The sequence below is a fragment of the Nycticebus coucang genome, chromosome 15, assembly GCF_027406575.1.
Source record: "Nycticebus coucang isolate mNycCou1 chromosome 15, mNycCou1.pri, whole genome shotgun sequence".
In the NCBI taxonomy this organism is placed as follows: Eukaryota; Metazoa; Chordata; class Mammalia; order Primates; family Lorisidae; genus Nycticebus; species Nycticebus coucang.
The window spans coordinates 41,491,235-41,518,642 of record NC_069794.1 but is presented as its reverse complement, the minus strand read 5'-3'; the positions used below and the strand labels follow the sequence as shown (position 1 = coordinate 41,518,642).

The 27,408-nt window shown below is 33.9% G+C and overlaps 1 non-coding gene and 1 pseudogene across 1 annotated transcript; both read right to left on the bottom strand.

Moving 5' to 3' along the window:
* The window catches only part of LOC128566431 (1-phosphatidylinositol 4,5-bisphosphate phosphodiesterase delta-4-like), a 61,216-nt pseudogene extending 46,639 nt beyond the window's left edge, over nt 1–14,577 (bottom strand).
* A 5,315-nt stretch (nt 14,578–19,892) lies between these two features.
* LOC128567110 (small nucleolar RNA SNORA2/SNORA34 family) lies at nt 19,893–20,029 on the bottom strand. Its single transcript, XR_008374773.1, has one exon. It is a non-coding gene; the product is annotated as a small nucleolar RNA SNORA2/SNORA34 family (small nucleolar RNA).
* Between the last annotated feature and the right edge of the window lie 7,379 nt (nt 20,030–27,408).

Here is a 27,408-nt window from a genome sequence, read left to right as displayed (position 1 = left end):
TGATTTAAATCTGACTTAATGGACAATTTCACAATTTTTTTTGTGTGTGTGCATTTTTTTTACTCTGGGTACTACAAAATACACTTAGAAATTCATGGTGAAGTTAATTTATTTTCCATTTAATTTACAAGTGCATGAGTCATAAATTATGTACCACTGAGACTTAATTTCATGTAATGCTCACAACACAGGAGTCCAATTACAAATGAAGAGTTAAAGTTATAAGTATCTTAAATTATTAAGGAATTGTCAGATGATGATTCAAATCTAGAATTAGAAATTAAGTAGTTTTAATATTATTTATCTATTATCTCCAGCATTAAGCCTTTTTCTATCTGGCTTTCTTTTGCAGATTCTTATAATAATAAAAAAAAAAAAACATTGGACAAGTTTTGTAGTAGTTTATAATATGAATACAGATTATACATTTTTTTAAAGGTCAAGGAAATCAGCTATAATCAATTTCAATAAAAACTGAGTAACACTTAGGTTGTTTCCACAACTAAGCTATTGTGAATAATATTGCAGTGACTACAGTGACAATACTCTTGTATACAAAGTAGAGTGGAAATTTTCTAAGAGAACAGATTACAGGTCCGCTCACTACACACAAAAATAATGGCAATTATGTGAAATGATGAATATGTTAATTGGTGCGTAGCTTAGTGAGTAGGGCCACATACACTGAGGCTGGCAGATTTGAGGCCACCAGGGCCAGCTAAACAACAATAACAACTGCAACAAAAAAATAGCTGGGCATTCTGGTGGCTGCCTATAGTCCCAGCTACTCGGGAGGCTGAGGCAAAAAAATCACTTTAGCCCAAGAGTTTGAGGTTGCTGTGAGCTGTGATACTACAGCACCCTACTGAGGGCAACACAGTGAGACTCTGTCTCAAAAAACAAAATATATATTTGTTAATTGGCTTTAAGCTAGTAATCATTTCACTATGTATATGTATATCACTACATCATGCTGTACACCTTAAATAGATACAATTTTTATTTAAAAATAAATAAAACTTAGCAGAGCTTGGTTTTGTGCACCGAACAACAGCAGTAACAACACAACAAGAAATGTGAGAAATTTCAAAGGGGAATTTGAATTCACTTGAATTCTCTTATCACCCCAACATATGACATTAACTTGGAGTTGGGGAAACAGGTTTGAGCTTTTAGCAGATACTTCTACAGAGGCAATGAAAGAATTTTGGTATAAAATATCTAATCTCTTGTTTCCTTTTACTCACGGTCTTTCATTTTCAAGTGTTGACATGTAATGTGCCAAATTGCATCAGTAATATTGTGGTCTCAGAAATCCCTGCTAGTGTTGTAGACTTTTGAAAATGCCAGTTAATGAGTTTACCTTTAGATTTCATTTATTTAATATTTAACCTTCAAAATTCTCAGGGAAGATGATGATTATGAGAGGAAATGCTTTTTTCAAATATGATTTCTCCTAAAGAAATTAAAGTTCAACTGTGAGTTAGTTACCTTTGGTGAAGTAGTAACCAAAATTCTGTGGTTCTTTGGTCCTAGATGTTCTGCCAAGAGGCTGATCTATTCTTTTGAAATTCACTGGATGTAATACCGACTTGAAGTGCTGTTCTGCTCTTCTCTACTAGCCTTCAAAAAAGGTCAGCTGATGTCTTCAATAGGATATGCGCTTCAAGACCAAAATACAAAAATGCCTTCCTCTAAAAATGTAAATAATCAATGTCATATGCTATCTGAAATAAAATTGTTGGAACAGATAGACTAAAAAAGTAAAGATGTTAAATATATTTAAGGAAGTTAAGGTAATTATTACTAATGTGATGCAAGAATATAAAATCATTAAAAAGGTGTGTAAAGAAAATGCTACTTGTAAAAAATAATGGAAAAAAATAGCCAGAGTCTAGTCCACCCTTGCAGGAAATTCATTCTGGCACCCCTTTTCTGCAATGGCCACCAGAGGTATCATTGTGTGAGAAAAGACATTAAGTTTGTGAAGTTATCCTAGAAAAAGTGTTACATCCCTCGTTGCTGAGTATCACTATGGTCACCTTCTAAGGTCTTCCCTTGGGAAGCTGCTCACTGAAGCCAGGCCTAGTCCACCAATCATAGTGCTCTTTCTATAATGAGTTAGCACTTAATTGTCTGACCTCATAATTTTAATTGAGATAGATAGATATTATTAATTGAAAATAAATATCCAATAAAGAATAGCTTATTCTTAAGTGCTATGGAGAACTGTAATTTAAAATATCATCTTCTCTCAAAGCAGAAATAGTCTTCAAAAGAATAGTAGAGAAAAAAATTTTTATTATTGAATATTCATTAAACTAGAATGTGATACATTTCATAGCAATCCTCTAAGAGGCTACAATATCAAAGGAAATGTCATTCCTTTATATATCTAAGCAGATACAACTCATTACATACATTTTTAGTTGACATACAATAATAATTGTACATGTTTGGGGTATATAATTATGTTTCAATAGATGTATAATAATCATATCAAGGAAATTAGCACATCTATCGTCTTAAATATTGATCATTTCAAAAATTCACTCAGTATTTTTTATGGATAATCAATGTTTACTTTTCAAGAAAGAGAACTTGACAGCACCATTTGTCACACATAGATCACCCTGAATTTACCTAGGGTTGGGGTGAAAATCTGTGTTACTTCATTGGCTTTATCCAAAGGAAAAATAAGCTTTCATTTCTATTACAGAAAGTAATTTTGCAACTTGGGAAAAGACACCCGTGGAAGTTTGGCTCCTACCCTCCCACAAAAACTGTGATTTAGGTGGGCTATATTCCTTGATGGTTGAATTTTAAAGAGATGGCCCCCAGGTCCACTAGAAAGACAGCCATAGGTCACAAAGCTGACTAAAGTCTATCTAGCTTTTTAAAAAAATGTATATACATACATATTCTGCTTAGTAAAGTATCTCAAGAATGGAAGATAAAGTATCCAATGTACTCAGTACTATTTTGAAACCAATATATAATCACTCACACTTTCATACTAATGATAAAACACAACTATAGCCCAGAATGAAGGAGGGAAGAGGAGGTTGAGGGGAGGGGAGGTGGGAGGCCAGGTGGAGGGACAGCAATTGGTGGGATCTCACCTATTGTGCATAATGCAAGGGTACATGTCAAATCTATTAAGAGTAGAGTATAAATATCTTAACACAACAATTAAGTAAGTGAGGTAAGGCTATGTTAATCTGTTTAATGTAAGCAGTCCAAATTGCATATAAAATCAGCACATCGTACCCCATAAATACATAATGTACAGAGTTATGATTTAATAAAAAAAATAAAAGAGAGAAGAAAGTACTCAGAGTTACAAACTTAGTAAAGTAAATGCTGGTAAAGAAAAGAAAAAACAAGGGCAGTATCTGTGGCTCAAAGGAGTGGGGCTCCTGGCCCCATATACTGGAGGTAGTGGGTTCAAACCTGGCCCCGACCAGAAAGAAAAAAAAGCATACAATTAATTGTCTTGCATTATATGTTGCATTTTGGACTAGATATTTGTTGATGATTCAGCTATTACAAGAATGGTTGACACACTGAGGATAACATACTATAATGAGTGGTCAGGTTCTTCAGAGGAAAGAAAAGAAGTACTAAAGTACTGCTCTATAATAAACAGTTACCATTTATGCATTATTAGTAGTTTGACATCTTAAAGTTTGACTTTGAGTTCTTTACTTCAGAAAGTCAATTGACAAAAGTCACCAGAAGTGGCTCTCTGATTTCCATTCCACACAAATTTCTCACAGACTGCTCCCACCTAACTATAGAGTGTGGCAGGATGCTTCTACCGCAAGTCCACTTCTGGAAGGCACTAAACTCTCCCCTGACATCCTGACCAAAACTTTCTTAAACTACATAGCACTCTAGGATATCAATTTTATGACCTTTCATTTATGGTCAAACTTCCATTGTAATGTGACTGTTCTTACACTCTTCCCAACTAATTTTCTCTTATGGAGCTATATTCCTAATAAAATCTTTGCACATTTCTATTTGTTATGTTTCTCCAGAGAGACAGAACCAGTACAGTACATTTATAGATAGAGATAGATAGATATTTAGATACAGTATATTTATAGATATAGATAGACAATAATGAAGGCTAAGAAGTCCCACCACAGGCTGATTGTCTGCAAGCTGGAGATCCAGGGAATATCATAGCTAGGATCAATTCAAGTCAAAAAGCCTCAGAACCAGGAGAGCTAAGAGTGTAAATTCTCATTCGAAGGACAGAGGCCTGAGAAACTACAGAGCTGCTGGTGTAGGTAATGGAATTACAAGACCAGATAGCATGAGTTCTTATATTTACGCACATGTTATACATATGAGAGGAGAATAAAGAAGACATTTTTTTCATTTCTTTCTTGTTCTGAGCCTCCAGCCCACTGGATGGTGGATGCCCACACTGAGGATGAATTTTATCCACTGAATCCACTGACTATCATGCCAGTCCCCTCCCAAGCACCCTCATAGACATAACAGAGAGAACTAACGCTTTACCAGTTCTCTAGGTATTTCCAGCCAGGTTGACAGCTGAAGTTAAGCATCATAACCACAAATTCTATCTTGGTGCTTCTGAAAGGTTTTGGAAAAACACATACCGAAGGTATATTATGAAGGTATACAAAAGAACTTATAAATAATTTTTGCTATAGAACTAAGGATAAAAACAAACTAATTTTTCACTTTATTTTTACTGAATATATCTTAATAACATGATAAAAAACAAGGACTTTTAGGGTAATGGTTATACTAAAGGCCCAGATTACATGTAACAAAAATACACCTACACCCCTTAAATTTATGCAAATAAAACTATAAATTAAAAAATTAAAAATTATAATAATTAGATGAAGAAAAAACTTTAAAAAATGATAGAGTGCAAATAAAGTAAAATTATTATATACATTTATATGAACTATATATAAAAATGGTGTATATATAAGATGATCAATGTATATCTATCAAATTGTTTGTATAGTATGTATATATGTATGCATACACATTTATTTGAATTATACATAATTATATATGAATGCACATTTAGTTATAATGAAAATTAATATATTTAATATGCACATTTATATATGTGTAGGCATATGCACACACATTTACACATATTTATACATATAAGTATATAAACATGCATGTCTAAAACATACATGTATGTGTATATGTGTAATTTAATTGAGGATAAGTATATAATTAAGAAGAGCAGAAGACATAAGTAATATGAAATATTTGTTAGGAAATACATGTTTTATGTAATATCAGAAAACAGCAAATTTAATAAATGTTCTATTTTATAAATGAAAAATAAATCCCTCTATCTTAATGACATGTTGATTAGCTTTTCAAAGTAATTTTATTTCAATAATTTTGACATATTATTAGGCAAAATTTTAAAAGGAGAAAAAAAATATTGAATTAGATACCCCTCTATGAAAAATTAGTGAAGAAGAAATATTAATAATTTTACCAAACATAATTATTTCATATATGCTAATTTATTTCTCAATGAATTTAAAAAGGAAATTTTCATAAAGTTCATATAAATTTGGAAACTAAGTTAAAATTCTTTTACATTATAGGCATTTGCTACTTAAAATCCCCAAAAGGCTTAATGTCATAAGGAAAAACAATGAGCTGAGGACATTGTGTTTTACCTATACACCTAAATTTCATACAAAAGTATCAAATTTCTGCTATAAAAATAGCAGAAAATTCACATACTGATTGTTTATTCCAACTCCATCTTCCTTTCATCCATGTATGTTTAATATTATATTTTATCAGTGAGTTATGTAAACCTACATGAAGTTGGTCAATTAAGTTCAGAAACTCATCCTAGAAAAAGTGCTATGTACCTCATTTCTGAATATCACTAGGGTCACTGGGGTCACCAGATGGACAAGAGGAGTACTTCCAAGATGACCTTAGTGATACTCAGCAAGAAGGTATGCAACACTTTTTCTAGGATGAGTTCAGAAACTTAATTGTCTGACGATGTGCTTGTGTGTGCAAGTGTGCACATGTGTGTGTTTATGACACTATTGTTCTTCCCTGATCCCCTCTTCCTTTTCATTTAACTTTAGTGTCATATCCATTTTTTTTTTCTTCTCTGAGAGGGTAGTATATTATATAATGGCTAAAAATGTGGACCTTGGAAACATATAGCTTTAGACTTGAATACTGGTTTCATTACCTTGGACAAGGGATTTAACTTCCTTGTATCTCATTTTATTTATAAAAATCTTAGCAATAACATATACTGATTTATGGGATTATAGGGGAATTATGTGCATAAATCTTAGAATATTTCCTAGAATATAAGAGGAAATCAAGTGTTGGTTATTATTCCAATCTTGGAACTTAGAATCCTCTTAACTTCTCTACTAGAATGTAAGTGAAATCAGGATAGAAATTTTTGGATTCGAAAAACTTGGAATAATGGCTGGCAAATAATAGGTACCCAGTCTATACATGATGAGTGGAAAAAAGAACAAGTTTTATTCATGTAGTGATCCTCTTTACATTTACTTCATATTGAATAGTTTTACTTTTATTTTATTTTCATTTACTTTTGTATTTTCTTCAAGCTTGGCTGCAATTTCCCAAGCAAGGCTCTCAGTTTTATTTTTGCTTTTCATGGGGGCTTCAAAATGACTTTAACTTTCTAAAATTGCATTTATATATTTTTTCTCTGTATTCTCTTTGCTTGATATCTCTACTTTTCTGTCTTTGTGAGGAAATCATCTTGTTATTAGTTTCTTTGTGAATCTATGGAACTATTCCTTGACAATATTCCTGCTTCTCAGGGTAATTTTATGAGATCTTTAAATATCCTTTTTTTATGTTACGTTACCCCGTTATAGCATCTTTACATCAAATAGCATAGCTTAAAAATTTTTATGAAGATTCCTTCCAAGTTATTACTTCCTTTGAAAACAGACAGCTATTTGTTGAAGGCATGCTGAGAATAAATGGGGGTGATATAGTGAGCTCAAGCAGCTAAATTCTGCTTATAAAATCAATTTTGTTCTGTGTCTAGAAGAATATATCCTCTCTGTTTTTGTAGATCAATGTGGCTAATAATAAATTCTCTCGTGTTTAGGGCTTTTGGAGATGTCATCTTTTCATTTCTGTTTTCTTTCCCTTCTTTTCCACTTCATTTATATATACAAATTAAGTACAATGTATCCCCTTATTAAGTCCTTAGTATGTACATTTATATGCAAATAGATAGATAGACAGATAGACTTCTCAGTCATAAGAGTGGGAGGGGGTTGTTTGTTTTCTTTTCTTTTCTTTTTTTCCCTTTAAAAATTAAGTACAATTTACAAAGAATAACATGCGTAATTCTTAAGAAGGCATCTTGGTGGATATTAATGTATGCCTACTTATGGTGACCGTCATCCAGATTGAAACAGAATTTTTTTTCAACATAGGGATTTTGTTATGTCCTTTCCATTTAATTCTCCCATGGGTCTTCATAACTGCTTCTCTGAATTCTGTTAAAATAGATTAGCGTTGCTTATTCTAGAAATTTCTATAAATATAACCACTTAATGTAAACATTAAACTTTTGTGTGATTTATTTGGTTCAAGTTATCTTCATTAATTTAAATCCATGCAGCTGCCTGCATCACTTTTAATTTTGTGTAACATTCAATTTAATAAATATACATGTGGTTTATCTGTACTACGGATGAACATCTTGACTATTTCCAATTTGAGCTTATTAAAAATAAAACTGTTATAAATAATCCTGGGAATCCTGAAAATATATAGTTATGTATTTTGGTGTACATGTGCACTCATTACTTGCATGCACGCATACATATAGAAGTGAAAAAAGTCAAAGTCAGCATATGCTCAAACTAATTGGAAACCTAAAAATACTTCATTGTATTCTTTGCAGCTTACTTTCTACCCTTTAGTTGGGTTCAACACTCTTTCTATTCCAATCACTCTGATAGTATATGTGTGTACTTATAATTCATTATGTTTTAAGTATATATTAAAAGAAAATTGTTAAGTAATGATGTAGAGAAATTTGAGGACATACATATTGAAAGTATTCATCAATTTTTTTCAACTGGATTATCAAAATATTTCCTATCAGTTTATTGTTCTTTAAATATTCTAAATATCAGCATTTGCCAGATAAATAAATTTCATTTGCCTTCATCTATCCTTTGGTTTGCTTTCAGTTTTCAACTTTTGTGAAAAGTATATTTTTTATTATTCATAATAAGTCTCATTTTTCTATTATAGGTTTTGAAAGATTACCAAGAAATCACCACACAAATCTACTCTTCTTTGAAATGCTCTAGAAGCTTTACAATTTTAAGTCTAACATTTACATTGATCCATTTCATGTTAAATTTTGTATATTGAATGAGGGAGGGGACAAGGTTAACTTTTACATATATGAATATTCAGTTATCTTGCCATCATTTCTTAAGATTTTCATACCCCATTTAATTGCATTGATGTCATTGTCAAATATCAAGTGATTATCTAGATATAGGTCATTTTATTGAGTAGTATATTTATATTTCATTCATCTTTTGTCAATCCTTAGAATAATACCAAAATCTCTAAATTAAAGTATTTTAATAGTCTGGAAATCTAGTGTTGTACATCTTCTAACATTGATTTTCTTCTTTTTCAATGTAGTTTTACCCTTATTAAGTCCTTACCATGTACAATACATGTTAGAATAAGCTTATCAATTTCTAAAAAGTGACCAGATCCAAATTGACTTTATAGATTATGTTGAATTTATACATTATGTTAGGGATAACTTAACAATATTAACTACTCCAAACTGGAGCTACGTTATGTCTTCAAATTATTAAACTTTCCTTTTTGTGCAATATTATTTATATTGGTGTGAGGTGATCAGGCATTGCATCATTAAAATTATTTTCACATATCTGTTTTATGTTATTTATTTTTAATTATCTTTTTTTAATATTTGATGGTACAAGCATGTGTAAATATATTGAGCATTGTATACTAACTTACTAAGCAGTAGTTTCGTTAGATTCGCGTGTTAATTGTACTAGTTGTTTTCAATTATTAAAGATTTGCTGTGTACACAGTTATGTCATATGTGAATGAGGCATTTTCTCTTAGTACTTGTTCAGTTATCCAAATGATATATAATTATTGATCTTACATAGCATCATATTCAATGAAAAATATAAAATGTTGTCTATAGTGTTTGGTCATAGAATTTCTTTCCGGAGAAACCATAATATATGGATCACAGGTTTAAAATTGGTCTTTTCCTAGGATATCTTTGGTTTGGGATTAAGAAAAGATAAATTCTGATAATGTATGCAGGAACATCACTCTCAAAGTATGTTATTTCACTTTTAGAAATTCACAGCATTACATTTTGTCAATTTATACATATTTAACATGCTAATGTCACTACTTTCTCTTCTCCAACCTGCCATGCCAGACAAATCTTTAATTTGCACTTAAGTTACAGTGAGTCATCTAGCAGTATATTTATGTCCTGCTAAAAATAAGATTTTATAAAATTGAGCTTTTCCTATCTCTTTCTAACTGCAGATACTATTCATATATTTGTAGCAAAGTTTGTTTTTAATGGTCATTAATATGTTGCTAGAAAGATCAAATTAAGGTGTAATTCCATTGTCTTCTAATTTCCATTATTTCAAATTAAAAGTCTGTAATTTTCCTTATTGTTTTCTCCTTAACATGTTAATTTCTGTTCTGTAGTTACTGTTAAGATTTCCTTTCTGTGTTGTACAGTTATATGATTAACAACTGTCTTACTCTGTAAACTTTGAACATTGTGAGATCCAAGATAACCTTTATTTCAGTTTATCTGGAAATCTTCAGATCTGAGAATAGTTCTTAATACATAATAATTATTTAAATTCATGTCTTGGTTTAATTAATAAACGTTAGTATTAATTTGAATAATTACCCGGAGAAGCCAATAATAGGACAGAGAATCCTTAAGAGTACTCATATACTTTATTAAAAATAAAAATCTTTAGTTGTTTATAATTTTTTAAAATCTTATGAAGCTCTCAATTAGGACAATTAAAAGAGAATATATGCTTATAGATGGAATAAGTGGTTATAAAAAATGAGAAAGCTTGGCAGCGCCTATGGCTTAAGGATTAGGGCACTGGCCCAATATACCGGGGATGGCAGGTTCAAGCCTGTCCCTGGCCAAAACTGAAAATAAAAAAAAAAAAAAAAAAGAGAGAGAGAGAGAAAGTTTGAAAAAACTTTGAAGTACAAACAGTCTCTGGGTCACAAATGAGATAGATTCTCCAGGTTTGTTCTTAAGTTGAATTTGTATGTAAGTTGGCACAGGTACATTTACCTATTACCTGTAATTGCCTCTGTTCATAAGTGCAAATTGTACATAAGTCAGATGTTTGTAACTCAGAGAATGCCTATAGCAAAACAATGATGCTGTGATGAGAGAAAATAAATGGTGACTTTGCTTACATCTTCATTCATGTATAGTTAAAGGAATATTTCTTTCTTGGCAAGACCATTTTTCTGGTTTTGGATGAATAATATTACCGATATTCTCAATGAATTGAGTAAGAATGCCCCCCAAATCATGGTCTATTTGTGAGAGACAGTATTATAAGGAATAGCCTTAAAGGTATATGAATTGAATTTCAAATTAATAAGATAAAAGTCAAAAATTTTTGAAACAGTTTCAGCTTAGCCAGCTTAGTAAAATTTCTGGCAGTAGTTTCCTTGTGTTTATCACCAGATATACAGTAATCACACAGCAATTAAAATATGTTAACACGCACGACTCGGTGCCTGTAGCGCAGTGCTTACAGTACTAGACACATACACTGAGGCTGGCAGGTTTGAACCTGGCCCCAGCCAGCTAAACCACAATGACAATTACAACAAAAAATAGCCGGGCATTGTGCTGGGCACCTGTAGTCCCAGCTACTTGGGAGGCTGAGGCAAGAGAATCACTTAAGCCCAGGCGTTTGAGGTTTCTGTGAGCTGTGATGCTATGGCACTCTACCAAGAGTGATATAGTGAGACTCTGTTTCAAAATATATGTTTATATGTTGACACATACAATCATTTAGATGGCTATCAAAAGAAATATGTTGAGTAAAAAATCAAACTCTCAAAATTTTATATATTGTGTGGAATATATAAAATTTTATATATCGTTTTTATAAAAATGTAACATAAGAAGTTATAGAGATGAAGAATAGAGTCATGATTTTCAACGAATATTGGAATAAAGGATATATTGCACTATAAATAAAATTTATTTTTTTAAATATTATTTTCCAAATAGCTCTAAATTTCCATTATATTTATAAACATGTTCTTATAATTATTATGACAAAAATTAAATAAAATATTAAGCATGGAAAATTTGTATATAAGAAATATTGTATACATTACATATACACATATATGAGGTCTGATAATTAAGTTTGTGAACTTGCACTCTTACTCATTTATGGTTTTCATACATGGAGATTTTTTTTTCCATTCCTTTAGCATGAGTATATGAGCACCTTTGCAAGTTAGATGAGCTGAGACGGCAGACACTTGGGCTGTGTTTTTTCATCTATTGAGCCATTCTGTATCTTTTAAATGGAGCGATAAGATCATTTATATTAAATCTTAGTATTAATATGTGAGATAATGTTCCGTGCATCATGTTGAATAATACGTAATTGCTTCCCTCCCCCTCCTTGTGTTACTGTTTTGTAAGATTTCTGAGCTTTAACTTTTAGGTGCTTTTACTTTTGGTGATAACTGTTATTCTCGGTGGATAGGACATTTTAAGCATTTCCTGTAGGGAAGATCTGATGGTGACAAATTCTTTGCTTTTCTGGGAAAGACTTTATTTCTCCTTCATTTACTAAACTTAGGATACAGAATTCTTGACTGACAGTTATTCTATTTAGAAAGATTAAAAATGGAATCCCAGCTTGGTGCCGGGAGCCAAGCTGAGTTCAGCAGCTAGGCTGCCAGCCACATACACCAGAGGTGGTGGGTTCCAACCCAGCCAGAGCCTACCAAACAACAATGATAACTACAACCAAAAAAATAGCCAGGCATTGTGGCAGGCACCTGTAGTCCCGGCTACTTAGGAGGCTGAGGCGAGAGAATTGCTGAAGCTCAGGAGTTTGAGGTTGCTATAAGCTGTGACACCACAGCGCTCTACCGACGTGACATAGTGAGACTCTGTCTCAAAATAAATAAATAAATAAATAAATAAAATGGCATCCCATTCTCTTCTGACTTGAATAGTTTCTAATGAGAGTTCTGCTGTTTTCTGACATGTTTTCCTTGGTATGTAACTTGTTTTCATCTCACCACTTGTTGGATCTTCCCCTTCACTTTGACTTTGGTCAGACTGATGACTGTATATTTTCTGTGAATCTTCCAGGTGTTCGATAATCATTTTGTTCCTGGATATCTAAACCTCTAGCAATACCACAAAGTTTTCCTCTATTTCTCTCAAATAGGTTTTTCATGCTATTTCTTTTTCTTATTCTCCTCAAAGTTACCGATAATTCTTATATTAGCTCACTTAGCATAATCCCATATTTTTCACAGTGATTATTCCTCCTTATTCTCCTCAAAGTTACCGATAATTCTTTTTTCTTTTTTTTTTTCTCTACATATTTGCTAACTGGGTTACTTCAAAATCATAATCTTCAATCTCCATTTTTTTTTTTTTCTACTTGGTCCAACATATTGTTAAAGCTTTGGGGGAGTGTATTAAAATTTTCTAATTGACTCTTAAATTTCTTTGAGTTCCTGTATCTCTTTACTGTTATCTTTCTCTTTAATAATTTTTTTGTTAATGTCTTTTTTTTTTCATTTCTTTGAGATTATTTTCTACCTTCTCCTCAATTTTACTTAACTTGATAAATCCATAAGCTGAATTCTTTTTCTGTCATTTCAACAATTTCCTTTGGGTTGAAGTTTATTACTGAAGAACTATTGTGATCTTTTGGGGATGTCCAGACAGCCTGTTTTTTAATGTTACCAGAGTTTTATGTGGGTTCCTTCCCACATGGGGCCACTTCTCTCATCTGAAAACAGATCACAGACATGGTACACCTGTTCTCTTTTACATGTTATTTGGTGAAAATAGAAATAGGTCCTTCCACAGATGCCATGCTTGGGTACTACTCTGGAAGCTTAATCAGGCAAAATCACAAGCTTAATGCACTGTGAGCCTGTAATGATGCTGCTCTGCTGTGCACCCTGTTCTCATGTGGTTGTCACCAGGCCAATGTAGTAGGGCCAGCCTCTGATGCCAAATGTTTATATGTGTTAAGACTGGGCTGCTGAACATGATGTATGCATGGGACTGAGGATGTCCACTGGACATATACACATGCATACAGGCCTGGGCAGTCAGGTACCCAGCATGTGGGAGAGTGGCAGTTGATGTTGGGTGCCACTGGATACAGCAGATCACAGGTTGTACTGGTCCCACCGGCCCACAGTGCATTAGGCAGTGTCCCACCAGTACAGAATGAGCTAGTTGATCACAGATAATGTGCAGGGCCAAATGAGATGGCTTGACAGAGTGGACCTGTGGGGAAGGGTGCCTACATAGGTTGGAGTAGGTCCACAGGGTCCAGAATTCAGGCACATTGGCCAGGACAGCTTGTGTGTGTGTGGCGGGGTGGGGGGTGGCGGTTCATAGACAAGGCAGGGAATGTGTCAGGTGCAGCATCCATGGTGTCTATGCAGGATGGTGCAGGTCTGTAGTACACAGTACACCTAGATCCAGAGGCTGTGTCTGTACTGGCATTTGTCTCCCCCTTGGGGTCTTTCAAGCAGAAAAGATAACAGTGATCCAAGCTGTTGCAGCAGTTGGCAATGGGTGTTGAGGGCTATGGGTGGATGTTCTGCCCAGGTCCCACGGAAAGTATGGTTGGACAGGATCACCCAGGCCACATCAGTGGGTTCCAGGCCTGTGTTCTCCTGCCCTGCCCAGGGCTCCCAATATTGATGGTGGTGATGGCAACAGAGGTGCACATCATCCACCTACAGGATAACACAAATACTGAGATTCCCTGCTCTATCCCCTCCTGGCAGAGCAGAGAAGGAAGTACAAATCAGAGGTCTGACCCTTGGGAAAAAGTGGCATTCTTGGTTTGAGATACTACAGTGGTATCAGCTGTAGCACCCTTGGCTCACAAGCTAGCTGTTTCTTCTCTCTGGAGTTAACACAGCTGCACAGCCTCCAATCAGGTCTCTGTATCAGTCCAGAACTCTCATCCTGCTCCAGCTGCAGTATCCTTGGGGGAACTGTGGAGCCTGGGATTTTCTCCACTGTCTTTCTCACACACGTGGGTACCTACCACAGTCATCTCTGGTCCAGTTGAGCAGCTCCCCCCATTTCTACCTTCTTCACTTCCCTTCTACCTTCTGTCCATGGATTCCTGGAGCCTGTTGCTGAGAGAATCCATCCAAAGGTTGGATATCCATTTGCCACTTTTGATCCTCTCTCCACAGAAGTGGCATTGCGTATCTGAATTACATTATTAGATTAATGTTGGCATAATTGATATCTTTGAGTATATCCATGTAGAAAATGATTGTATGTCTTCCAATATTTTCAAAAATTTCTTTGTTTCTTATTAATAATTTCAAGAGTTTTTTTTTTATTTTACATTGGTATTACCCAACTTTTCACAAAATTATTTGTAGTTGTTATGTATTTTTATGTTTTGGGGGAGGTTTTTATTTTATTATTCTTTCTAAATAGTTATTAATTCTGAGTATTTTATAGTAGTTGGGTATACGAAAATAAGACTGATGTACTGAATTATTTTATATTATAGTTATTTGTATTAATATTCAGTAAAGTGATAGAAAATCCAGACCGGGCAATTAATTTGGAGGTAATTGAAAATGTTGTCAAAGAATTACTTTTCCTCAAAAGCGCTGGGTTCCGAGGCCAATTATATGAAAACTTCAAGGAATAGATAATGCCAAATGTTATTTAAACTGTTTCAGAACCCAGCAAGGAAAGAGGTGCTTTGAAATTCCTTTGACAGAATCAGTAAGATATTAATGCCAAAACCTAAAAGTACAGAACAATCTCACTTATGAATATTGAAGCAAATATCTTAATTAAAGTATTAGAAAGTAAAAGCTTGAAGAACTTTCAAAGAATTATGCAATACGGCAAATAGGACTTTAGCCTATGGTTCAATCATAGAAAATCTATTTCAATATTTCAAAATATTAAGCAAATATAAAAGTGTAATTTTAATTAACAGAATGCCATTTTATGAAATATAGATAGATATATGTATCTAATTATATAGATATAAATTTGTGTCAAATACTAAATCAGACATAGCTTAAAAATTCAACACTGGATAAATATAATTCCTATTAGCACTGAACAATTATGTTAGAACTAATGTTACAAGAGAAGTTAAGAAGATATATTTGTCAAGGAAGGTTCTAATTCATCACTTTCTGGTATTATCTGTTTGAATATTCCAAGAAAATCAGTTGAAATATTGGGTATTATATTGCAACTTAAAGTTCATAGATAAAAATCTGTTTATTTTCTATATGCACCACTAAACAGAACATGAATACAGAAACATATATATATATTAATTTAACCAAAAATATTCATAATTTTCATACAGGTTCATTTTTATCAGGATCACTATTGTGATTTATTTTGGCATTAATATCTTACTGATATGTTTACATGTTCTGAGAAGTAAAATTATATAGCTATCTTTTATTCTTGCTTTCATTTTTACAACTACTGAACGTATTCCTTTTTTTTTTTTGTAGAGACAGAGTCTCACTGTACTGCCCTCGGGTAGAGTGCTGTGGTGTCACACAGCTCACAGCAACCTCTAACTCTTGGGCTTATGCTATTCTCTTGCCTCAGCCTCCCGAGCAGCTGGGACTACAGGCGCCCGCCACAACGCCCGGCTGTTTTTTGGTTGCAGTTTGGCCGGGGCTGGGTCCGAACCCGCCACCCTCGGCATATGGGGCCGGCGCCCTACTCACTGAGCCACAGGCGCCGCCCCTGAACGTATTTCTTAAAACATGTATTAGTGTGCAAATTTCTGATCCTATTAATTGCTTATTTGAAGAATACTCAATATATCTTAAAGCTTGTATATAGCATCATTTTGTGATAGCATTCCTGGAATTTTTATAAAATTCTAGATTATTTCTTTCTTGTTTGTAATGAGTATGTATTGTGGTGGTTGTTAAAATTGGTTAACAAATAACTAAATAATTTGAGAAAAGACACCATAACAAAGACAACAATCCCTTGTTCAATAGATGGAGAAAGCTTAGGAAACCAGTTAGGACACCACGCACATACACATACACATTTATATTTTTCTAATTTCCTGCAATGTGAGTACCTTCTTTTATACTTGTCTTTCTATTTATTATTTTCTGAATTATAGTTTATATTATTTTACTATTTTACAAATAGATTATTTGTTCCTAGATTATTCAAGGAGGTATTTACATTTTATTGATATTTTTGGGTATACGTATTGTAATATTTTCAGTAATCATTATTTATTATTTGTCTTACTGAGCCTTCTTAAATAATAAATGAGAAATTATTTTGGTAAATTTAAAAGTCTCACAACATATATAAGGGTCAGGGTTATTAAAGGAAGTGTAATCAATTCTACTTTAAAGAAAATTTTGATTACAGTAGCTGTAAAGTAAAATTTTACACATAGTTGCTAAATATTTTTCTTTCCCACTGTGACATATGCAAATACAGCATACATATTATGGTTATTTAAATGATCATCAATAGATAAGCTGTTGTTTTCTGCATACACATAATATGGAATATAATGTATTTTTGTTACATTTCTGTATATTAATAAATATTTATAACCCAATTATAATAAAACTAAATGTAAAGACATCTAAATATAAAGCCATATGTACAGTATGATGTTGTTTATTTATTTATTTATTTTTTTGTAGAGACAGAGTCTCACTGTACCGCCCTCGGGTAGAGTGCCGTGGCGTCACACGGCTCACAGCAACCTCCAACTCTTGGGCTTAGGCGATTCTCTTGCCTCAGCCTCCCGAGCAGCGGGGACTACAGGCGCCCGCCACAACGCCCGGCTATTTTTTTGTTGCAGTTTGGCCGGGGCTGGGTTTGAAACCGCCACCCTGGGCATATTGGGCCAGCGCCCCACTCACTGAGCCACTGGCGCCGCCCCAGTATGACGTTATTTTTATTTTAAAAATCTCCACTTGCATATACATACACAGGAGAATACGTATAAGTGCAGACATTTTCAGAATGACACATAAGACTGGTGACAAGTTTTTTTCGGCTTGACCCGACCCGTGGTTTTGAGACTGAATATTGGGCGGCGCCTGTGGCTCAGTGAGTAGGGCGCTGGCCCCATATACCGAGAGTGGCGGGTTCAAACCCAGCCCCGCCGAACTGCAACAAAAAAATAGCCGGGTGTTGTGGTGGGTGCCTGTAGTCCCAGCTGCTTGGGAGGCTGAGGCGTCGCGTAAGCCCAAGAGTTAGAGGTTGCTGTGAGTCCTGTGACGTCATGGCACTCTACCGAAGGCAGTAAAGTGAGACTCTGTTCTACAAAAAAAAAAAAAAAATAGAGAGACTATTTCCATTATGCACAGCATATTTACAACTAGAATATTTGTGTAATCTAAAAATAATGAAAATGAAAATGTAATGGAACTAAATTATGCTTTAATTTGTCTAACTTGCATATAGAAAACTGAGTACTGTAAAATATAATGATGAATTCTGATTTGATGTTTTAATAATAAATATCTTTTAAATAATGATTATTCATTCAATGGAATAAATCATACATGTATAGATTCATCCATATCCTAAAAAAAAATCTAATAAGAAATAAAATTATAATTACAGCTTTATTGCCTAATAGAAAACATTATGTGGATAAATTTCAATGTTTTAAAAATTCAGTACTGGTGAACAATATCATAACCTAATAATAGATAATGTATACTTTAAACCGATGCCCAACTTAATTTGCCTATAGAATAGCATGAACTAGTCTATCTAAAGTTCATAAAACAGGGGGTCAAAATAAGTTAATGCATTGCAATGGCCCTGGACTATACATTTCAGAGTACAGACTCTGTCATCAAACGTTTTGGTTATAAATTTTATTTATGAAAGTTGGTAGTTACGTGACCTCAAGCAAGTCAATTCATTTCATGTATTTTTAATTTTCTTATTTAAAATATGGGAGAGGGCGACGCCTGTGGCTCAGTGAGTAGGATGTCGGCCCCATATACGGAGGTGGCAGGTTCAAACCCGGCCCCAGCCAAACTTCAACAACGACAAAAATATAGCCAAATGTGGTGATGGTCACCTGTAATCCCAGCTATTCTGGAGGCTGAGACAAGAGAATTGCCTTAGCTCAAGAGCTGGAGGTTGCTGTGAGCTGTGATGATACAACACTCCATTGAGGGCAACAAAGTGAGACTCTGTCTCAAAAATAAAAGGGGGGGGAGAAATGCTAATGTTATTTATGCAATTTTTGTAGAAATAAAAGCTATAATACATAGTAACTAAATAATAAAATATAGCTGCTATTGTAGACATGGCCCGTCTAAAATATAAGCCCTCTACAATCAGCCTTGGCAAACCTTTCTAATTTTATTCTTCAGCTCTATGCTCATGTAAAGCTGGCCTGTGTCATCACACAAATCACTGGGTTGTCTCTTCTTTTTTAAAATACCCATTCTCTCTCTTCAGTTCTTGGCCAATTTATGTATCCTTTCAATGTGTCTATTATTTAAGTAAATGAAGTAGTTTATTCAATTCCTATAAAAGAATAAGTACTCGGAACTTATGTTCCAGATAGCTAATTTAGCTTATTGGAATACAACAAGTTTTTGAACTCTCCAGGTACTTTTTAAATATTTCAATAAATTAACTAAGAATGTATGTATTGATCATTTAGTATTAGTAAGATGCTATGCATAAAATCTTGCATTTTTATTTTACATTATTTAAATGACTGTAACTTATATTTTCATATACATAGACTAAGAAACTATGCATCACTTTTTCTAAAAACTTAGTATTTAGAATGATGATGTAATGCTTTTATATGCTTGATAAAACAAATGTTTATTAAATATTTAATTACATAATATTTCTCATAATGTCTGTTTTGATGATTTTGATATACACAACATTTCCATAAATAACCAAATAAAGAACAATATTGTTTTATGTTCAACCTTTTCGGTATGGGGTATAGAATAATTTGATGCTTTAAAATCCTCTGACTTATGTCCTGATGATCATGAGATATTCTGGATACTGTTCACTATTTTCAATCTTTGGAATGAGACATAAGCACTGGCCTTCAACATTGATTAAATATTCAAGTTATTTGTAATAATATTCCATTCAACTTACCAGGTTTCCTAATTGTACCTAGTATATATTTACATAAAGAATGACTACTAAGAAATCAGTGAATAAGTTTTCTACCTGCAATTCTGTGTGAAGATCATCTTTAATAGGAGAACTATCTGTAATACTTGTACAATTTTCAAATTATAAAAATATTACTTGAGATAATTTTTTTTTTTTTTACTGTAGAATTATCTTTTTATTTTGGGTAAAAACCCACAGTCATTTTGGGGAGCTGTAATTAAAATTTAACAGCATTATAATTCTAACAAATAACTTAAATATCCTTGTGAGATAAATATAATAATATTTTATGGGTATTTTGGAACCCCAGTATTAAGACTATAAATCACACTAGCCTACATCTATCACCAATGACTCATACTGTTTCTTTCTAATGAATTGACCATTACATTTCCAAAGTTCTGAAATGGCCAACAGACCACAGAAAGATAATTCTTTAGGCTCCTGCTTGAAACCAACAGCTTCAGCAAACTGCTGGCCTTGATTCAGGGCCAAAGTTGAGATAAATTTTGCCTGCAAATGCTACACTTAAAGCATTCCTACATGCTTGTAAGTATTTAAATATTCTTTATGGTTATAATAAGATGATAGTGTTTTATGAATGTGACTAGTATTTAGTATTTAACTAAATTGATTGTAATATTCACATTTGAAAATAACTTTCTTCAAATTAACAGATCAATTTATTAGACAGCAGTAATGTTATTAATTTTTAATAGAGTAAAAAACGATATATTATACTTTCAATTTTATTCACTTAAAAGTATATTTCCTTAAAAGAGAAATAAATAATATATTGTAGAAAGGGAAACATGTACATAAAGACAAATGTATGGCATTTTGAATAGCTCACTATGTAAGATTCTGGGCTAAGCATTTGGTAATCCACAAAAAAATTATATAATGTGAGAATCCTACCACTCCCTACAGCTTCATCCAGGTCCACACTTAATTATCAATTGCTGAATGACAGGACTATGGACCATATCTTCTCCAACATATCCTTTCCCAGGGATAATATTTATTTTTATTCAATTAAATTTCTAGTCATCTCTGTGTTAGTGAGCACTAGTATATTTTCAAACGTGATCACACATAATTTCATGTATTCCAACTAAATTATAGAAGATTTCACATGTTTTTTATTCTCCACACTACCAAGAATTCTTTGAGAATACATTTATATATTAAGCTTTTCATCAAATTGACAAAATAACTTCCTGATGATTCTCATTAATGATTTATGTGTCACTTTATGTCACTTATTTAAGTTACTGTCATTTATGTAGCTCTGAATGATTGTTTCTTATTTTTAAAAACATTTTGAAGTATGAGTAGTTTGATATGTAAAAAATACATAAATATGACATTGAATCCCTTCAAGACTAAGCAATGAAAATCATAGTTATCATGTGTAAAACAATACCTAGTGTTCTATGAAAACATTGAAACCTTCAAGGTAGTGTATTTGTTAATTAGCTAAATTTAACCATTTCAAGGTATATACCTATTTTAAAGCATAATGTTATACACAATAAAAACATGCAATGTTATATGTCAATTAATAAAATCACAGTATTCACATATATCCTGCACACATAAAAGCTAGTTTTTTCCTACAGTTCCCTAAGTAAAACTAACCATTTCTACATTACCTTGGAAAGAGGAGAAAAGGTTAAAAAGCAAAGCGGCAATTTTTATCTAAGGCTCATGCATTTTATCACCGATGGCGTTTTCCTCTACTTCCTGTCATAACATAAAAAAATGTAAATTGAAAGGCTTTATTCTGAGAAACTTGCTACTGAAACAAAATAGCTTTTCTAAACTCTTTCTAAATTTAATGCATTTAATTTAAAAATAAAATTGTGCTAATTTCTACAGTTTCTTTATCCTCCTAGAAGAATCCTTAATGAGGCTCTGTCACAGCTTATTTTCACTTTCATGTTAGTATAAATTAACACTTCATTAAAAAGTACCCATTTATTTAAAACAATGTTCTCCTTACTGGAAATGAAGGAGTAAGTATTAGCAACTATGATAAGGAGCAAATAACAGACAGGAGCACTGAATCTTTAGAATATTAATACTTGATACTCCGCTTTATTTTTATATTATGTATATTGGCTATAGAACTGCTGCTTACAACCCGTAACCCCCACACATGCAAAAAAATGTTTTAAGCACTAAGATTAAGATGATTTTATGTCTCATATGTAATTTTAATTTCAAAAAACTGAATCCCTGGCAAATATGTTCCAAAGAAATTTCAATATATTATGATTGCGACTGTACAATAGTCAATGCTCCCAGTAGTTTTAAAAACATATTGACTATATACATATTTTATAATATCTTATGTCTGATAGCTTTTGAAAATGATTTTATTTATATTGACGACCTGATTATCTGGCATAAATAATTGAACATTCTTATCTATCAAATATCTATTAACAGTAAGTAGCACATTTATATCCATGTTTCTATTAATGCAAATAATTTACATGTATATTTGTATATATATTGTACATATATAATATTTATAATATCTCTGAGCACATATAAATTTATTGTAAGCCCTTTATTAAGTTGGAATGCTAAGAAAGCAGACATTGGGAGGGCAGTTAGCACCCAAGAGGTTTACTAGATTTTTTTTTTAATTAAATCATTGCTGTGTACAATAATGCATTTATGTGGTAGAATGTGCTTGTTTTATATACAATTTGAAATACGTACAACAAACTGGTTAACATCGCCTTCACCACACGTTGTACATGTGCATTATCAGTAATAATGTGACTGACCCAGTCGGAACTCCCTTCAGAGTTGTTCCAATTTGGGACAAGGGGATTAATCTACATTTATTAGTCATCGAATACAAGATGTCCAAGGGAAGAGGTATGACCCTAGGTGATGTAGTTTTTCATCAGGGAAATAAGTCCAAAAGAGGAATGACAGCGGCATAGTGCATCAAAGCTGATGCCACAATCCAGTCACCAATTGTTCAGATACATTTTTTATGTAGATTCCAGAAACATTTTCTTCATAACTCTGATGGACTTGGGTTAAACTGAAAAGAGGCAGATTAGGTGTTCAACTAGAGTCCCTGGCATTGCAAATAACCTTAGGCCTGTATTAGGTACTCGTGGTTTGCTCTAATGTCTCTTTCAAAGTCATCTTATGCTCAGACAGAATTTATGATGACGATGGTGGCTTACTGATGGCATAGCCTAGATTTCATTCATCTCTGAGAAATTTGAGCCATCACTCATATGATCTTCTTATGTCAGAGTAACTAGATTTATCTATTAAACCTCAAAAGTAGGCAAAGCAGTGTTGAAAGGCACCATAATGACCCACTTGTTTTTTGTTTTTTGTTTGAGACAGAGTCTCACTATGTTGCTCTCGTAGAGTGCCATGGCATCACACATCATAGCACCTCAAACTCTTGGGCTTAAGCGATTCTCCGCCTAAGCCTCCCAAGTAGCTGGGACTACAGGCACTGGTCATAATGCCCAGCTGCATTTTTGTTTTAGTTGTCATTGTTGTTTAGCAGGCCCGGCTAGTTTCAAACCCACCAGCCCCACTGTATATTTCCGGTGCCCTAGCTGTTGAGCTACAGGCACCGAGCCCATCATGACCCACTTGAATGCCAAATACATTCCCTCTTACTTCCCTACCTCCTCCCAATAGTCAGGTTCATGTTTTCCTAACAAGATGATGAATCCCTTTCCTGCCTGCTAGATTTCTAACACAAAGTTCTTGATTTTCCTGAAGATCATCAGTACTTTTTATTAAATAAGGGTGTTGCTACATGTTTCACAACGTAAATGAGGCAAATGGTTCCCCTTTGGGATACAAAAACTCAAAATCCATAGAGCAAAAGTTCCAGGGACATGAAGCACGAATTTCACAAACAACTCAATTTTCTCACCAGAAGAATGCCTCCTTCCCTAGTCTGTCTACTGTTCTCAACTCACTCCACAAACAGGTAAACTCTTCAAGGATAATTTCAGTGAGGCAGCTGAAGCTGTCATGTGTAACATAGCTCAGTTCTCTTCTGCCCAATCCTACCTCCTTACTGTAATTTTCACCAAATTCCTCCCAAGAGCCCTCCATCACATAGAATGATGTTAAGTGAGATTATCTCTGCCTCCAGCTCCTGGATTCTGAACTGTGTATATGTCCTATTGGGATACATCACCATAAGAATATCTGTGATAGATCCTGCAGAATGGCATCCTACTGTTGTAAAATACCACAAAAGCACCATCTTGGTGTTTTTGCTACGCCTGTGACTCCATTGCTCTTGCAATCTTCTAGATTTTGGGTATTATGGTCCTGGGACACTCAGTAGATAGAATGGTCATGGTACACGTATGCATATTTGCTGGATAAGTGCCAGTTCACCTGACGTGTTATGTGAAATTCTGTGCAAGAAACAAAAAATTCTGTAAGTCTGTGAAGAGTAACGCTGTCTGAAGGAGGAGAGAACCAATACTAGTTGCAATATGGGTCTGTTCCTTTTAAAACTGAATGGCTTTACCTTCTAGTGTGTAAAAGGTCCAAAGTAGCCAATTTTCCACCAGGTATCCAGACGCCACCCTCAACAGTTGGAGGCTTACTGTTTCTTTCTGTTGCTGACAGTTTGAATATTGAAAATGGTAATAACTTCATCATGTTATATATGGAAGTTCATTACATTAGGACACTACATACCTGCCGCTGCTACCACAGTGACTTCCTTTTTTGTGCCTTTCTGTGTTAACTCTAGGATAGCCAACAACAGTAGTTGGCTGCCATCAACTGATCCAATTAATGTATCTAACTGGTTCTTTGGTTCTTATCCACAGTGGATGTCCTCTTTGGGGTATTTACGTTTAATGGGATTTTCATATGTTGTAGTCATTTTTCTATCTATGGGAAGGTACGGGAAGGGAAGAAAAAAGGAGAGTTTAATGCTTAGCTCCTAATTTTAATGAAAATAAAATTATAATGTATAAAGCAAGATGTGATTTAGACGATTATCTCAAACCTTATGGAAACTTATTAATAATAAATGGTGAAAACTGATTACAGGTATATAGAAGTGATTTAGAGATTAGAAAAGTGATAAAGATGCAAGTATTAAAATGTTATAGCTATTTCATTAAATTTGCAAAAATAAGTAATGGAAGAGATTCTTATTAGCAACGCTCAAAGACAAATGTCATGAAGGAAGCATTGCTTCAGAAATGTAAAGAGCATTTTTTAAAGGCTACATTTAAATAATTTTAAAGTGACATTACAGTCACCAAAAAGAAAAATAAAGACATTATCAAATAAAGACATTTTCACATACTACCACAAATTATGGGTCTTGAAGGTCTGTCAATCATCCCTTCATGGGCTTTGCATACATGAGCTGTTCAAAATTAATGACTAATTAGTAGCTCTACCCAATAAGATTTATTACTTTGTCTGAAATTAAATTATGCACGCTAATCTTACCTATTAAAAATCAGGATACTATGAATCCTGTCATGATGGAAAAATAATCTACTTCAAAAGGTGATTGCCAAAAAGCTACACTAAAAATCTCACAGTTGAAATAGCAAAATGCTAATATCTGAACAAATATATCAGTCAGATTATTAAACAATCTCTGTCTCTCTTCTCTCTCACTCTCACCCTCATCTGTGTGTAAACAAATGTACGTGCTTGAGTATAAAGTCACAGATACAAATACACATGCATACACACAGAGATTTTGGAAAACCTGAAATGTTTACCTAATTCGGAGCAGAGTGATGCCTTCATATTCTTGTTCTTTGCTCAGTTTTGTCTTGTTTTATATGAAAGACAAAAATAATATTTACTTCAATTTTTCACTGTTGAAATATGGTTCATATATGTCTGCTCTATAAAATGTTTTACCGCTGTAACATCCTCTCTTATTTTGCACAATTTGAGAAGCTTTAATGATCATCCTAATCTATTTGTAATCATTTTCCTTACAATGGCCTATTTCAACTATGTGTTGCATGGTTTATACCGTTCTTTTCTCCAGTTGTTATACACTGCTCTCCTCAATAACTAAACTGCCTGGCCTTCGTCTCTTGACCAAATCACTGAGTGAACGCCACCAGAACCATCTGAAGAAACGCTCTTGCCACTATCTCACATACTATGTATGGGAGAAAAATTCTACCCAATTATTCTATCCCTCATGTATTCCTTAAAGGGTCAAAACAGGATTCCAGTTCCTGTAAGTAATGTATTACTTGCACGGACAATTTCTTTTTTTTTTTTTTTTTTTTTTGTGTGTGTGTGTGGTTTTAGGCCGGGGCTAGATTTGAACCCACCACCTCCAGCATATGGGACCGGCGCCCTACTCCTTGAGCCACAGGCACCGCCCATGCACGGACAATTTCAATGTACAAGACACCCTTCTCAAATTACTACCAGGCTATATCAGAAAAATCTCGTATATTCTTAAATGAATGTTTTCTGTGGGCACAGTGGCTCACGCCAGTCATCCTAGCACTTTGGGAGACTGAGGCAGGAAGATTCCTTGGGTTCAGGAGTTCGAGATAAGCTTGGGCAAGAGAGATCTTATCTCCCCTAAATATAGAAAATTTTTTCTGGGTGTTGTCAAAGGCTCCTGTAGTCCTACCTACTCGGGAGGTTGAAGCAGGAAGCACTTGAGCCCAGGAATTTGAGGTTGCTGTGAACTAGACTAACACCAGGACACTCTAGCCTGGCACATAAGAGTGAGAATCTGTCTAAAAAATAAATAAATAAACAAACAAATGAGAATGGTTTTCTTAAAATTAGAAACACTTCATCAATATTTTCTGAAATAAAACCGTAACATCTAACTATACAGTATAATGTGCATATTCAGTTTTATTAGGAAAACATTTTTTATTTTAACCTTAATGCATTTGAAGGTATGGTTTCTGTGCTTCTCACAGAAATAAACATATTCCTTGGATGTTAAGAAGTATCCTCCTTACCTTGTCTCCAGAGATTGATTCTTGACTGATTTTCTTCATGAAGAATGAAACTTCCTTACCTTTATTTAAGGCAGAATCATCTTTCTTTAATGATTTGAGTTGTAGGAAAATTTAACAATGCATTCTGTTTGAACTACATTTGCCAAAACAAGTTAATATAATTTTTTTTAAAAAAAGCGAAAAAGATGGATGGCGCCTTTGGCTCAGTGAGTAGGGTGCCATCCCCATATGCTGAGGGTGATGGGTTCGAACCCGGCCCCAGGCAAACTGCAACAAAAAAAAAAGAAAAAAAAATAGCTGGGCATTGTGGGGGGCTGCCTGTAGTCCCAGCTACTCGGGAGGCTGAGGCAAGAGAATCGCCTAAGCCCAAGATGTGGAGGTTGCGGTGAGCTGTGATGCCACAGCACTCTATTGAGGGCAACAAAGTCAGACTGTCTCTAAAAAAAAGGAAAAAGATTTGTGTGGTAGGCTAGGAATACAGTGAAATTGCAAGTTGAAAGAAAGACCTAAGAGAGAAACTATGCTGAAAGATATGTTGAGCAATCTGGCCAAGGAAAGCCCCTTTGAAAGGTTATGATTCCAAGCACAAGAGATTGGTAGCTCAGTGTTCGTACCTTCTAAATGTCTAGTCTTTGCCTAAATAAACATTTTTATATAACTTTTTCCCAGGCTTATATCAATAAATTTTCCTGTCCTCATGTGGAAATGGTTATTGCTTGCTGTGATTTGTGATTCATCACTATGTACACGTATTATGAAACATATCTTCGGATCGTCTGTCAAGACAGCAGAGAACCTCTACCTCTCCCAGCAGCACAGTGGGAAAAATGTTCTGTGCATGTAGTTGGACTGAGTTAAATACAGAGATGGAGTGAGAAT